This window comes from Triticum aestivum, chromosome 5A (genome assembly GCF_018294505.1).
Source record: "Triticum aestivum cultivar Chinese Spring chromosome 5A, IWGSC CS RefSeq v2.1, whole genome shotgun sequence".
NCBI classification, from domain to species: domain Eukaryota; kingdom Viridiplantae; phylum Streptophyta; class Magnoliopsida; order Poales; family Poaceae; genus Triticum; species Triticum aestivum.
This window is the reverse complement of record NC_057806.1, coordinates 457435334-457450971: the sequence shown is the minus strand read 5'-3', so window position 1 is coordinate 457450971 and position 15638 is coordinate 457435334. Positions and strand designations below refer to the sequence as shown.

General features: G+C 41.2%; 1 long non-coding RNA gene across 3 annotated transcripts; it reads right to left on the bottom strand.

Moving 5' to 3' along the window:
• Positions 1-12282: 12282 nt before the first annotated feature.
• On the bottom strand, positions 12283-15638 carry LOC123103981 (uncharacterized). 3 transcript variants are annotated; one of them, XR_006450053.1, is made up of 2 exons: positions 15487-15638; positions 12283-13587 (listed from the first exon to the last, which is right to left on the bottom strand). It is a non-coding gene; the product is annotated as an uncharacterized lncRNA (long non-coding RNA). The 3 variants fall into 3 exon arrangements; XR_006450052.1 differs by having other exon boundaries at positions 12283-15073; positions 15487-15632; XR_006450054.1 differs by lacking the exon at positions 15487-15638 and adding an exon at positions 13729-15477.

Here is a 15638-nt window from a genome sequence, read left to right as displayed (position 1 = left end):
TCTGCCCTCGAAAGCTGTTGCGATCCCCTATACTTGTGGGTTATCAAGACAAATTTCTGGCGCCGTTGCCGGGGAGCATAGCTCTATTCTTTGAGTCACTTGGGATTTATATCTGCTGGACACTATGGAGAACTTGAGAGATCGCGTTACTTTTATATACTCAAAATATTTCCGTTCTCGTTAAAGGGTGATGCTAAGATATGGTTTAATTCTCTTGATCCTGGTTATGTGTGTAGTCCCCAAGATACGATTTATTACTTCTCTGCTAAATATTTCCCTGCTCATAAGAAACAAGCTGCTTTGAGGGAAATATACAACTTCGTGCAAATTAAAGAAGAGAGTCTCCCACAAGCTTGGGGGAGGCTTCTCAAGTTACTTAATGCTTTGCCTGATCATCCTCTTAAGAAACCCGAAATACTTGATATCTTTTATAATGGACTAACCGATGCTTCCAGAGATTACCTGGATAGTTGTGTTGGTTCTCTTTTCAGGGAAAGAACACCAAATGAAGCTGAAATTATATTGAATAATATGTTGACAAATGAAAATAATTGGGCACCTCCTGAGCCACCTCCCGAGCCAGCTCCTGCTCCAATTACTGAGCCTATTCTTAAACCAACTCCGAAGAAGTGAGGTGTTCTATTTCTCAGTCCCGAAGATATGCAAGAGGCAAAGAAATCATTGAAAGAAAAAGGTATTAAAGCTGAAGACGTTAAGAATTTACCTCCTATTGAAGAAATACATGGTCTTAATATACCGCCTGTTGAAGAAACATATGATCTCAATTCTTTATTTACTGAAGAACCTCCTGATCCTGATATCCCGACACAGGTAGTAAAGGTAAATTCTCTCTATAGATATGATAAAGCTGAAGTTCCTCCTACTAAAATTGCTAGTCAGTGCTTGGATGAGTTTGATAACTTTATATTTAAGCAAGACGACTTCAATGCTTATTTTGGTAGACAATTAAAAGAAAATGCTTATATGATTAGACGCTTGGGTGATTATATGGCTAATATTAAAGGTGAACTTAAACTTGTTAGCAAACATGCTTCTATGGTTACCACTCAAGTAGAACAAGTACTTAAGTCCCAAAAAGAAGTGCTTCATGACATGAATAGTAAGAAAAATGATTATGCTGTTAGAGTGGCTACTAGAACTGGTAGAATGACTCACGAACCTTTGTATCCTGAAGGCCACCCTAAGAGAATCGAGCAAGATTCTCAAAGAAATAATATTGATGTTCCTAGTTATTCTAAAAAGAAGAAGAAGAAAAATGATAGAACTATGCAAACTTCTAGTGAACCTATTGCTGAACCACCTGATAATCCAAATGATATCTCTATGTATGATGCTGAAATACAATCTGGTAATGAACATGAACCTAATGAAAACATTAATGATGATGTTCATGATGATGCTCAACCTAGTAATGACAATGATGTAGAAATTGAACCTGCTGTTGATTTTGATAACCCACAATCAAAGAATCAACGTTATGATAAAAGAGACTTTGTTGCTAGGAAACATGGTAAAGAAAGGGAACCCTAGGTTCAGAAACCCATGCGTTTTCCTCCGAAACCATCCAAGAAAAAGGATGATGAGGATTTTGAGCGCTTTGCTGAAATGATTAGGCCTATCTTTTTGCGTATGCGATTAACTGATGTGTTCAAAACAAATCCTTATGCTAAATATATGAAGGATATCATTACTAATAAAAGAAAGATACCGGAAGTTGAAATTTCCACCATGCTTGCTAATTATACTTTTAAGGGTGGAATACCAAAGAAACTTGGAGATCCCGGAGTACCTACTATACCTTGCTCCATTAAAAGAAATTATATTAAAACTGCTTTATGTGATCTTGGAGCCGGTGTTAGTGTTATGCCTCTCTCTTTATATCGTAGACTTGACTTGAATAAGCTGACACCTACCGAAATATGCAAATGGCTGATAAATCAACTGCTATACCTGTCGGTATCTGTGAGGATGTGCCTGTTGTGGTTGCAAACGTTACTATTTTAACGGACTTTGTTATACTTGATATTCCCGAGGATGATAGTATGTCTATTATTCTTGGAAGACCTTTTCTTAATACTGTAGGGGCTGTTATTGATTGCAACAAAGGTAATGTCACTTTTCATGTTAATGGTAATGAGCATACGGTACACTTTCCGAGGAAACAACCTCAAGTTTATAGTATCAACTCCATTGGAAAATTTCCATCGATTATAATTGGAGGTTTTGAATTTCCTCTTCCTACTGTCAAGAAGAAATATGATATACTTATTATAGGGGATGTGCATATCCCCGTTGAGGTAACTTAGTGTTATTCGAAATTTCTCCGGTTTCATGATTATCGGAATGAGTTTGTTAACAAGACTTGATCAACCTTGTTAGTGAATTCTTTTTGATGAGCATGAGATGGATGAAACTAGAAGCACAACCTTCTGTACCCCACTTTTATTTTCTATTATTTATATTAAATAAAGTAAAAATAGTATTTTTCTGTCTGTTTCCTGACTTATCCGTGCAATATAAAAATATCCCGAAAATAAAAGTCCTCAGAATGACATGCCAATTTAATATGTTTTTCTGGGAATATTTGAGAATTTACTGTGCAAAAATTACCGCGGGAGGAGCTGCCACCTGGCCACGAGGGTGGTGGGCGCCCCCCCCACCTCTAGGGCGCACCCCCTGCCTTGTGGGCCCATGGTGGCCCTCCTCCACTTATCCCAGCACCCATCTTCTTCCTTTGTCTCACACAAACCCGAAAAACCAACTCAAGCACGGGGTCCAGCCACTTTTGCTGTGATTTTCGATCTCCTTGCTCAAAGCACCTCTCGCAAAACTGCTTGGGGAGATTGATCCTTGGTATGTGACTCCTCCATTGGTCCAATTAGTTTTTGTTCTAGTGCTCTATTCTTTACAAATTTGTGTTGCATAGGTGACCATGTTCTTCAGCTTGCATGTCAAATTTATATGGTTCCAAGTAGTTCTAATGCTTGATATAGGCTCTAGGCACTTGTAGGAGTAGTTGCTATCAATATTATTGAGTTTGGTTTACTTTTATTTGGAAGTTACTAAAAATTTCAAAAAAATTCAGAGAAAAACAATATGCTTAGGAAGATGTTCCAAGGTGGTTCCTCTAAGAAGCAAGGACCCAGGATTGCTATGCGCGATGCTGATGAGGATCCACCAAGAGACGCTCCAGTACGGCCTTGCGAATGGCCGTCGAAAAATTTTATGGACCGTGCGGGAATTAAAGAAGAATTCAAAGCATATTTGCGCAATGCCGGTCTTGAGGATTTTGAGGCTAACAAATGCCCCCAGTATCGTGATCTCACAAGTTCATTTGTGAGGAGGTTTGAGTATTCATCTTCGCGTAATTCTCCTTCAGTCATGTTTGATCTCTATGACAAATCTTATACCATGGACTTAGAGGATTTCACTTCTGCTTGCAAACTTCCATCATGGGGTAGTGTTAGGGATCCCCCTAAATCTGAATTTAGAAACTCTCTTGCTAGTATAACTGTGGGGGAATCTAGAGATATAACGCAGGCTACCATAGGGAGCATTCACTTTCCTGCTATACATTATTTTGCTCTCTTCATCGGTAGATGCATAAATGCTAAGGATGAAGCATGTCACATGTGTGTCCCTGATCTTAGCATTCTTAGGAGTGCTGTGTTAGGAGACCAATCTTATCATATGGGAGCCATTGTAGCTCGTAGGTTGCATCATAATAGACATAATGGAGATTTCTTTGGAGGAATTTATGCAACCCGCTTAGCTCATTTTCTTGAGATAGACATTCGTGAGGGTGATACGGAGTTGCCTCCTGCATATTTAGATTATAACTCTATGGCTTCGCACCAGTTTGTCGAGAGGCCTGAACCACCTCTCTTATATCGTTTATTTTTTTATAAACGATGTGTTTTCCGTATTACTCTCCCTGCTCCTGCCTTCTTTGATTCAAGACAAAAAGAAGATATGTTATTACCAGAGAGGAGGCAGAAGAGTACGAGAGGAGAGTGGAGGCAGTTCGACTCCATGATGTAGCTCGGCAGGCGATAACCGTTGCACATCAGTATGATCCCAACTATTCTTCATCGCAGTACGACCCCAACAACTATTATTATGGATATCCGCCAGGCCAACCGTGGCCATAGACCAACTTATGCCAAAAGCCTAAGCTTGGGGGAGTACGTATTTCTCACCGACATTACATTTATTTTCACACACACTCATTACTAGATGTCGGTGCTCATACTCTTTCACTGTAATATCCATGCTAGTTTATTTTCTTTTTCCTGCTTTCTTCTTGTGTGTTTGTTAAACCTTAAGAAAAACCAAAAAAAATTAGTAGTAGTTTATTTTTCTGCTGTAGTAGTAATAATTAAAAAGAAAACCCAAAAATATTTCCCCTTCTCCTTTTGCTTGTTGGGAGCTTTCCCGTGTAAATAGTTTTATTTCTTTTCTTTGGGGGTCAGTAGGAGAAGACCATAATTAAATTGTTGAAGTGGCTCTTATAAGCATTATTGTTGATTTAACCAAGAGCCCATATTGCTTTGTCTTCTCCTATTTATTGAATGCTCGTAGATTCCATCTTAGTCCAATGCATGTACACTCTTATTATTATTCACATCGTTCGGCCATGCAAGTGAAAGGCAATTATGATGATATATGATGAACTGACTGAAATGAGAAAAGCAGGTATGAACTCGACCTCTTTTGATTTTGTAAATATGACAAGTCCCTCGTTCTTGATTCAGCTTATTATGAATAAACATGTTTGCAATGACAATTAGAGATCAAGTTGCTTGTGCCATGCTTGATTAGCTATGAGTTATAATGACTTATCTTGTGTGCCAACATGCCATTGCAATGATTATGATGTGGTATGATGGGGTGGTATCCTCCTTTGGATGATTTAAGTGACTTGACTTGGCACATGTTCACGCATGTAGTTGAAGCAAAATCAACATAGCCTTCACGATATTTATGTTCATGGTGGATTATATCCTACTCATGCTTGCATCCAATGTTTATTAATTTTAATGCATGTACATGGCTGTTGTCGCTCTCTAGTTGGTCGCTTCCCAGTCTTTTGCTAGCCTTCACTTGTACTAAGCGGGAATACTGCTTGTGCATCCAATCCCTTAAACCCCAAAGTTATTCCAGATGAGTCCACTATACCTTCCTATATGCGGTATCTACCTGTCGTTCCAAGTAAATTTGTATGTGCCAAACTCTAAACCTTCAAATAAACATTCTGTTTTGTATACTCGAATAGCTCATGTATCAACCAAGGCTGTCCTTATCTTCCGTGTTAGGCGGGTTATTCTCAAGAGGAGTGGACTCCGCTCCTCACTCACGAGAAAATGGCTGGTCACCGGGATGCCCAGTCCCATGCTTTATGCAAACTAAATCAAAATTAATTGCAAACAAAACTCCCCCTGGGACCCGATGTATGTTGGAGGCACTCGTTGTTTCGAGCAAGCCATGGATTGATGCTTGTTGGTGGAGGGGGAGTATAAACTTTACCATTCTGTTTGGGAACCGCCTATAATGTGTTTAGCATGGAAGATATCGCCATCTCTTAGTTGTTATGTTGACAATGAAAGTATACCGCTCAAAATGTAATTTATCTCTATTTCAAAACTGAGCTCTGGCACCTCTACAAATCCCTGCTTCCCTCTGTGAAGGGCCTATCCATTTACTTTTATGTCGAGTCATCACCTTCTTATTAAAAAGCACTAGCTAGAGAGCACAGTTGTCATTTGCATTCATCACTGTTAATTTATATTGGGTATGACTATGATTGGATCTCTTTTACTATGAATTAAAATGTCTAGTCAGTCCTTGATCTTTAAAGGTGCTCTGCATTTATGTTTTGCGGTCTCAGAAAGGGATAGCGAGATACCATCTTGTTATATCATATTATGATTGTTTTGAGAAAGTGTTGTCATCCGAGGTTTATTATTATGACTCGCTAGTTTATTATGCTATTGATATGAGTAATTATGAGACCTGAGAACTATTGCAAAGGTGGTTAGTTATGATCTATGCTAAAAACTTGAATGTTGGCTTGACATAGTTACAACAAGAAGAGCAAACAGAGTTTGTAAAAGTTTTTATTTCTTTCTTTCAATTTGTCAATTGAATTGCTTGAGGACAAGCAAGGGTTTAAGCTTGGGGAGTTGATACGTCTCCGTCGTATCTACTTTTCCAAACACTTTTGCCCTTGTTTTGGACTCTAACTTGTATGATTTGAATGAAACTAGCCCGGACTGACGCTGTTTTCAGCAGAATTGCCATGGTGTTGTTTTATGTGCAGAAAATAAATATTCTCGGAATGACCTGAAACTCCACGGAACATCTTAGAAAAAATAAAAAATCCTCGCCAAAGATGAAGACCAGGGGGCCCACACCCTGTTCACGAGGGTGGGGGCGCCCCCCCTAGGGCGCGCCCCCCTACCTCGTGGGCCCCCTGGATGCCCTCCGACGCCAACTCCAACTCTATATATTTGCTTTTGGAGAGAAAAAATCAGGGAGAAGAAATCATCGCGTTTTACGATACAGAGCCGCCACCAAGCCCTAAAACCTCTCGGGAGGGCTGATCTGGAGTCCGTTCGGGGCTCTGGAGAGGGGGATTCGTCGCCGTCGTCATCATCAACCATCCTCCATCACCAATTTCATGATGCTCACCGCCGTGCGTGAGTAATTCCATCGTAGGCTTGCTGGACGGTGATGGGTTGGATAAGATTTATCATGTAATCGAGTTAGTTTTGTTAGGGTTTGATCCCTAGTATCCATTATGTTCTGAGATTGATGTTGCTATGACTTTGCTATGCTTAATGCTTGTCACTAGGGCCCGAGTGCCATGATTTCAGATCTGAACCTATTATGTTTTCATGAATATATGTGAGTTCTTGATCCTATCTTGCAAGTCTATAGTCACCTACTATGTGTTATGATCCGGCAACCCCGAAGTGAGAATAATCGGGACCACTCCCGGTGATGACCATAGTTTGAGGAGTCAATGTATTCACTATGTGCTAATGCTTTGTTCCGGTTCTTTATTAAAAGGAGGCCTTAATATCTCTTAGTTTCCAATAGGACCCCGCTGCCACGGGAGGGTAGGACAAAAGATGTCATGCAAGTTCTTTTCCATAAGCACGTATGACTATATACGAAATACATGCCTACATTACATTGATGAATTGGAGCTAGTTCTGTGTCACCCTATGTTATGACTGTTACATGATGAACCGCATCCAGCATAATTATCCATCACTGATCCGGTGCCTACGAGTTTTCCATATACTGGTTTATGCTTATTTACTTTCCCGCTGCTACTGTTACAATCACTACAAAATACCAAAAACATTACTTTTGCTGTCTTTACTTTTGTTGCCGCTACCACCACTATCATATTACTTTGCTACTAAACACTTTGCTGCAGATACTAAGTTTCCAGGTGTGGTTGAATTGACAACTCAACTGCTAATACTTGAGAATATTCTTTGGCTCCCCTTGTGTCGAATCAATAAATTTGGGTTGAATACTCTACCCTCGAAAGCTATTGCGATCCCCTATACTTGTGGGTTATCATGCCTCTACTTGACTAGCTTGTTAATCAAATATGGTTAAGTTTCCTAGCCATGGACATGTGTTGTCATTTCATGAACGAGATCACATCATTAGAGAATGATGTGATGGACAAGACCCATCCGTTAGCTTAGCATAATGATCATTCAGTTTTATTGGTACTGCTTTCTTCATGACTTATACATGTTCCTCTGACTATGAGATTATGCAACTCCCGAATACCAGAGGAACACCTTGTGTGCTATCAAATGTCGCAACGTAACTGGGTGATTATAAAGATGCTCTACAGGTGTCTCCAATGGTGTTTGTTGAGTTGGCATATATCGAGGTTAGGATTTGTCACTCCGTCTATTAGAAAGGTATCTCTAGGCCCTCTCGGTAATGTACATCACTATGAGCCTTGCAAGAAATTACTAATGAGTTCGTTGCAGGATGATGCATTACGGAACGAGTAAAGAGACTTGTCGGTAACGAGATTGAACTAGGTATGATGATACCGACGATCGAATCTCAGGCAAGTAACATACCGATGACAAAGGGAACAACGTATGTTGTTATGCAGTTTGACCGATAAAGATCTTCATAGAATATGTAGGAGCTAATATGAGCATCCAGGTTCCGCTATTGGTTATTGACCTGAGATGTGTCTCGGTCATGTCTACATAGTTCTCGAACCCATAGGGTCCGCATGCTTAACGTTCGACGACGATTTGTATAATGATTTATGTGATTTGATGTACCGAAGGTTGTTCGGAGTCCCGGATGAGATCACGGACATGACGAGGAGTCTTGAAATGGTCGAGACGTAAAGATCGATATATTGGAAGGCTATATTCGGACATCAGAAAGGTTCCGAGTGATTCGGGTATTTTTCGGAGTACTGGAGAGTTACGGGAATTCGCCGGGGAAGTAATGGGCCTTAATGGGCCATACGGGAAAGGAGAGAAGGGCCTCAAGGGGTGGCTGCGCACCCCCCATGGGCTGGTCTGAATTGGACTAGGGAGGGGGCAGCGCCCCCCTCTTTCCTTCTCTCCCTCTTCCGCTTCCTTCTTCTTCTACTCCAACTAGGGAAGGGGGGAAACCTACTCCTACTAGGAGTAGGATTCCCCCTTGGGGCGCGCCATAGAGAGGGCCGGCCCTCTGCTACGTCTTGAGCTTGCGTTGGTTTTCCCCGAAGAGGAAGGGATGATGCAACAGAGTAGCGTAAGTATTTCCCTCAGTTTTTGAGAACCAAGGTATCAATCCAGTAGGAGGCCATGCTCAAGTCCCTCGTACCTGCACAAAGCGATAGCTACTCGCAACCAACGCGATTAGGGGTTGTCAATCCCTTCACGGTCATTTACGAGAGTGAGATCTGATAGATATAATATTTTTTGTATTTTTGGTATAAAGATGCAAACTAAAAAGTAAAAGCAAAGTAAAAAAGGAAAGCAAGATTAAAGTGATGGAGATTGATATGATGAGAATAGACCCGGGGGCCATAGGTTTCACTAGTGGCTTCTCTCAAGAGCATAAGTATTCTACGATGGGTGAACAAATTACTGTTGAGCAATTGACAGAATTGAGCATAGTTATGAGAATATCTAGGCATGATCATGTATATAGGCATCACGTCCGTGACAAGTAGACCGAAATGATTCTGCATCTACTACTATTACTCCACTCATCGACCGCTATCGAGCATGCATCTAGAGTATTAAGTTAAAAACAGAGTAACGCCTTAAGCAAGATGACATGATGTAGAGAGATAAATTCATGCAATATGAAATAAACCCCATCTTGTTATCCTCGATGGCAACGATGCAATACGTGCCTTGCTGCCCCTTCTGTCACTGGGAAAGGACACCGCAAGATCGAACCCAAAGCTAAGCACTTCTCCCATGGCAAGAACTACCAATCTAGTTGGCCAAACCAAACGGATAATTCGAAGAGACTTGCAAAGATAACCAATCATACATAAAAGAATTCAGAGAAGATTCAAATATTATTCATAGATAGACTTGATCATAAACCCACAATTCATCGGTCTCAACAAACACACCGCAAAAAGAAGATTACATAAAATAGATCTCCACAAGAGAGGGGGAGAACTTTGTATTGAGATCCAAAAAGAGAGAAGAAGCCATCTAGCTACTAACTATGGACCCGAAGGTCTGAGGTAAACTACTCACACTTCATCGGAGAGGCTATGATGATGTAGAAGCCCTCCGTGATGACAACCCTCTCCCGGCGGAGCTCCGGTACAGGCCCCAAGATGGGATCTCATGGATACAGAAAGTTGCAGCGGTGGAATTAGGTTTTTGGCTCTTGTTCTGATCATTTGGGGGTACGTATGTATATATAGGAGGAAGGAGTACGTCGGTGGAGCACCGAGGGGCCCACGAGGCAGGGGGCGTGCCCTGGGGGGGCGCCCCCCCACCCTCGTGACCTCCTCTTTGACTCCTTGGAGTAGGGTACAAGTCTCCTGGATCACGTTCGGTGAGAAAATCACGTTCCCGAAGATTTTATTCCGTTTGGACTCCGTTTGATATTCTGTTTCTCCGAAACACTGAAATAGGCAAAAAACAGCAATTCTGGGTTGGGCCTCCGGTTAATAGGTTAGTCCCAAAAATAATATAAAAGTGGAAAATAAAGCCCAATATAGTCCAAAACAGTAGATAATATAGCATGGAGCAATCAAAAATTATAGATACGTTGGAGACGTATCACCCTCCCCTCCTCCACTCCTTTATATACGGGGGAAGGGGGCACCCCATAGACACACAAGTTGATCTTTAGCCGTGTGCGGTGCCCCCCTCCACAGTTTTCCACCTCGGTCATATTGCCGTAGTGCTTAGGCGAAGCCCTGAGTTGGTAACTTCATCATCACCGTCAACACGCCGTCGTGCTGATGCAACTCATCCTCGGCCTCAACTGGATCAAGAGTACAAGGGACGTCACCGAGCTGAACGTGTGCAGATCGCGCGTTCGGTATTTGATCGGTTGGATCACGAAGATGTTCGACTACATCAACCGCGTTACTTTATGCTTCCGCTTTCGGTCTACGAGGGTACGTAGACATACTCTCCCACTCTCGTTGCTATGCATCTCCTAGATAGATCTTGCGTGCTTGTAGGATTTTTTTTTTGAAATACTGGATTCCTCAACACCTCGCCCATGAGCGTGGTGGCTGGCAGGACGAGGAGAAGCTTTCATTCACTGCACGCTCTCCCTCCCGCACGCGGTGGACATGCAGCAGTTCAATCGGTGCTAGTTGGCCAGAAGTATACTGTAGTACTCCTCCACTGCAGTAGTACTCCATCATTGTTCGACTTCCCGAAGAGGCGAAGAACCAAGCGCAGCCCGGACGCTTGTGTGGCAGTTTCATGTGTAGAGTAGTCTAGATAGCGTGTATCGTGCCTGTAAGCTTAAAATCGCTGGGGTCGGCTCCATGCTTTTTTTGATTAAAATAATCTTCTGGCCCTACCTGTCACCTTGGTGATTCTAGTTTGCACGCTCATCTGGTCAAGACAGGAATATATATTTTAATTTGTGGTGGGGTAAATGTTAGAGGTTGCGGCAAATGGAGTATTGTACGTTGCGGGTTTTTCAGTCAAGTTTAGAGGCAACTGATAACCCACAAGTATAGGGGATGAATTGCAGGCTCTTTGATAAGTAAGAGTGTCGCACCCAACGAGGAGCTAAAGGTAGAACAAATATTCCCTCAAGTTCTATCGACTACCGATACAACCCTACGCACGCGTAACGTCCGCTTTACCTAGAACAAGTATGGAATTAGAAGTACTTTGTAGGTGTAACGGGATAGGTTTGCAAGTAAAAGAGCACGTAAGTAAAACTAGGGGCTGTTTTAGGTAAAGAAGCAATAAAGTTAGTATAGCGAGTGTCGAAAAGTGATTATAGGAGTTGCGAAATTGTCCCTAAGCAATTGACTACTTTACTAGACCGATAGCAAGTTTTATGTGGGAGAGGTCACTGCTAGCATGTCATCCCTGACTTGAAATTCTATGCACTTATGATTGGAACTATTAGCAAGCATCCGCAACTACTAACGTTCATTAAGGTAAAACCCAACCATAGCATTAAGATATACTGGTCCCCCTTCAACCCCGTATGCATCAATTTCTATGCTAGGTTGAAGCTTCTGTCACTCTTACCCTCCAATACATAGTCCTATTAACATACAACTAACCCTATAGTGTGATCCACACGCGCGCTCATATGATGGGCACCAAAAAACAACAACATAACCACAAGCAAATTAAATCAATCATAGGAATTCATCAATTGTCGATAGAACAACGAAAATCCACTCAGACATCCACTACTAGAAATCCACATTTTACCTAGGGCCATATACCCTAGGTGAAATGCAAAAAACCATAGGGAAAGACTTTACCTAGAGCTTGCCCTAGGTAAAGAACCCTAGGTGTAGTATAGTCGGGAAAGATCTCTTTCCCTAGAGTGCACGAGGAAAGCCCTAGGGAAACCATCTTTACCTAGGGGCACAAACCCTAGGGAAAGATTGTAGGGTCCATCTAAATTGTGCCACCCCACAACTTTCCCTAGAGTTCTTTCCCTACCAGATGTTTGAATAATACCCTAGGGATACATCATATTCATATCTTCCCTGTACAAATATGCAATTTGAATATAAATTCATATCAACCATAATTCAAAAAATTAAATCATAGCGAAATTTCAAATTTGTAAATCACATCCAAAATTCATTATGCACCACATCAGATTCATAATCAATGAACGCATACATCAGATATGTAGTCAACTAAAGGCCAAATTCAAAAAATAAGCTATGACAAGTTAGTCATTGCAAGTAGAACACCGTGACCAACATGTACAAGCATTTGTTGGTCACGCCGAGTATCAAATAAACTTGTTACAACATGCTATCTGTACATGCACCCGACATCATTAACTATCAAGAGGTTGGCTTCCAAGGAGTGACAAGCTGAGGTAGTTCCAGATGCATTATCAATAAAAATCCAAACATCCCTGCAACACCAGCGTTAGGCTCCAGAATCAAATCTTGTGGAGAAGCATCCAGAGTGACATTATGGTCCTGAAATTATGATGACAAGCAGTTTAGCACATGGTTATAAGGCTCGAGTATTCTAGTAGAATTTTGGAAGCATAATTATAATGTGCACAATATGGACAGGACAAGAGAATGCAATCCCTCCCCACAGCACACATAGCCCTGGCAATAATATGATCATGCTTCGCACTGAAGCAGCAGAACCATACATACCACCACACATAAAGCTCATCGCAAAAGCAGGCATTTGAACATCAGAATTGCAGGAACATACAAAGTTTGTATAATCCGAAGTTAATTTCAGAAAACTTACATGATCTGCATGTTGCTAAGCACACAAATTTAGTGGTTCTTGGCTCTTTTCAAGGATCTGCAAGACATGGTCCCGGTTGTGAAAACATACATGTGCATGCTCATGTAAATCAACTTGTTAGCCGTGTCTCAAATAGATTATATTACGTACATGGCCAGTTAAGCGATGTGTTGTGTACACACTACTCAGATCATGCTTACTCTGTTCTACAGGAAAAACGAAGCAAAGGAAAGGATAGCTCTATGGATTAGTGTTCCCCTAGTTCTGTAAAGCTTCAGCTGAATTTGAGCCGCAGAAAATAGCAGAAGAAACTAATCGATCAAAATATACTAAATCTATTGATATGGTTGTCATAGCTCTGAATTACAATAATAGAGGTAAATAATTTGCTCATATTTCATTGGATGTTGATTTTATGAATGGAAACGAATTTAAGCAAATCATCACTCTAAAATCTATAACTGACTGAAGCAAAATGGTCTTACATCCATGCAAGAGCTCTCCCTCTATGAGATGCATGTACATATGCTGGTGAATCTGTATCCCAAGTTGAAGTTGCTTCTCCATACTAGAAACACCAATGTAGCCTTTAAACATTCCTCGGTACCTTTAAATCACAAAAACATTCAGTCAGGAAATCTGTTTTAAGTTAACAAATATGTTTTTAAGTTAACAAAATGGGATCATTAGAAGGAAGATTGTTCCAGTAACCATCATGATTTCCCTGAAAAGAGAGGATATATAATACCGATCAACAACTTTGGTTGCTTTGCCCACACAAACAATCAACAATCTAGTTGACATAGTATCCAGAGTACTAGCATGCAACGACAGAGCTTCACAGGGGCGAACCTGGGCAGTTGCCTCCCAGCAAAAAGGAAAAAAATTAGTACCAGGTAGTAGTACTGCACACTGCAACTCATAAGGCACAGTTATCACATCCTTCTCACGCTCTGCATAGGAGACAAACAAGCAGCGACCCAATACTGTAGCGCGTCTTCTACTCTTTTGTCTAGCGCGGACTTTGCTACCGGTGACGCATGAGCATGGGGTCGGGGAGCCAGGACACATGCCACTGGAGCTTGCTGGTGTTGGGGCCAGATGCCAGAGGCTGGTGGTTAGAGCTCCTGGGCTCGTCTAGTCGCGGCCATGCTTACGCATCAGGCCACTGCCGGTGTCATGTACAAGTGATGCTATGAGCAACAAGAGCAGTCTAGCCTCACTCTCCCCACTGGGAATTACAACTCTTTTGATTATGCTTTTTCAGTGTAGATCCTTTCATGTTTCATCTTAACTTGTTGGAGTTCTAATTAAAAATTGTTGTTTAGAGACATAATGGTTAAAAGAAAGACCATTGATTTTATATTTTCTAGGACAAGTGCCAAGCGTGTATTTTCTACTTCGAAGATTATTAAGACAATGCAACGTAATACTCCCTCCGTTCCTAAATATTTGTCTTTCTAGAGATTTCAACAAGTGACTACATACGGAGCAAAATGAGTGAATCTACACTCTAAAATATGTCTATATACATCCGTATGTGATAGTCCATTTGAAATCTCTAAAAAGACAAATATTTAGAAACGGAGGAAGTATGTTGGAAGATGATTTTTTATCCAGTAGCTTATGTTAAGCACAAAGAGTAAAATCACAGTCAAGAATTTCTTATGCAATTTAGGGGCGGGAAGAAAGAAAGAGTTGATCCTTAGTGATTAACTCAATACTACATATTTATTTAGTATTTTGGTTCAGTTTCATTTGTTACCAAGTAGCTTATATATAATTAATGTTAGAAATGTACTTTGTAAGCTAATGTGGATAAGATCAATGTAATTATCTATGTTCTCAATATTATGCAAAATCTAACTTGTTTAAGTGGATGGCGTCCGCATATCTGTGAGTGACCGCGAACAGAAAAAATAATCTAACACGGTTGTTAAACTAACAAAGATTAATGCAATTTTTTCTTCGCGGACATGCAGATGCCGTCCACTTGCATCCCTTATAGCCATATGATTTTGTATTTGATTTTTTGTTTTACCTTCACCCCTCCTAAGATTTCTTTCAGATCCGCCACTGTTAGCATGGACAACCTGCATCATAGCAGCCGTATATCTGTCTTTAATTCTGAACTTGAACTTAAAAGATTTACCTACTAGATCTTGGATGTGAAAATGCTACTTTTAAGTTCTGGATCTGGACATAACGGGCAAGCTGAAACATCTAAATTGATAGACCTGTAAGCTCTGGATCTGGACATAACGTGCAAGCTGAAACACCTAAATGAATAGACCTGTAGTACTAAACCTGCAGGAGCGGATGTGCAAAGGGGAAACTGATATTCTGCCACAACGGCAAGCTAGCCGAAAGCAGCAGTAAAGTAATCTATGCATAATTTCTTGACAAGCAAATCACAGAGACGAGCATCGCTTGCAAGATCTGCACACAGAACAAATCAGAACATATACAGCTACCTAAACCAGAGAGCGAGAGATAGGGAGAGAACCTTAGGAGAGAAGTCGAGGTGGTGGACGCGATCTTGATCTAGCGGGAGGTGGATGCCGTTATCCTCGCCGTAGTGCTCGAGGGGCAGGAGAGGAGGGGGCGGTGCAGAAGAGTATGGGGCCGTCGGGGAGGAGCTCGCCGGGGACGGTAGTA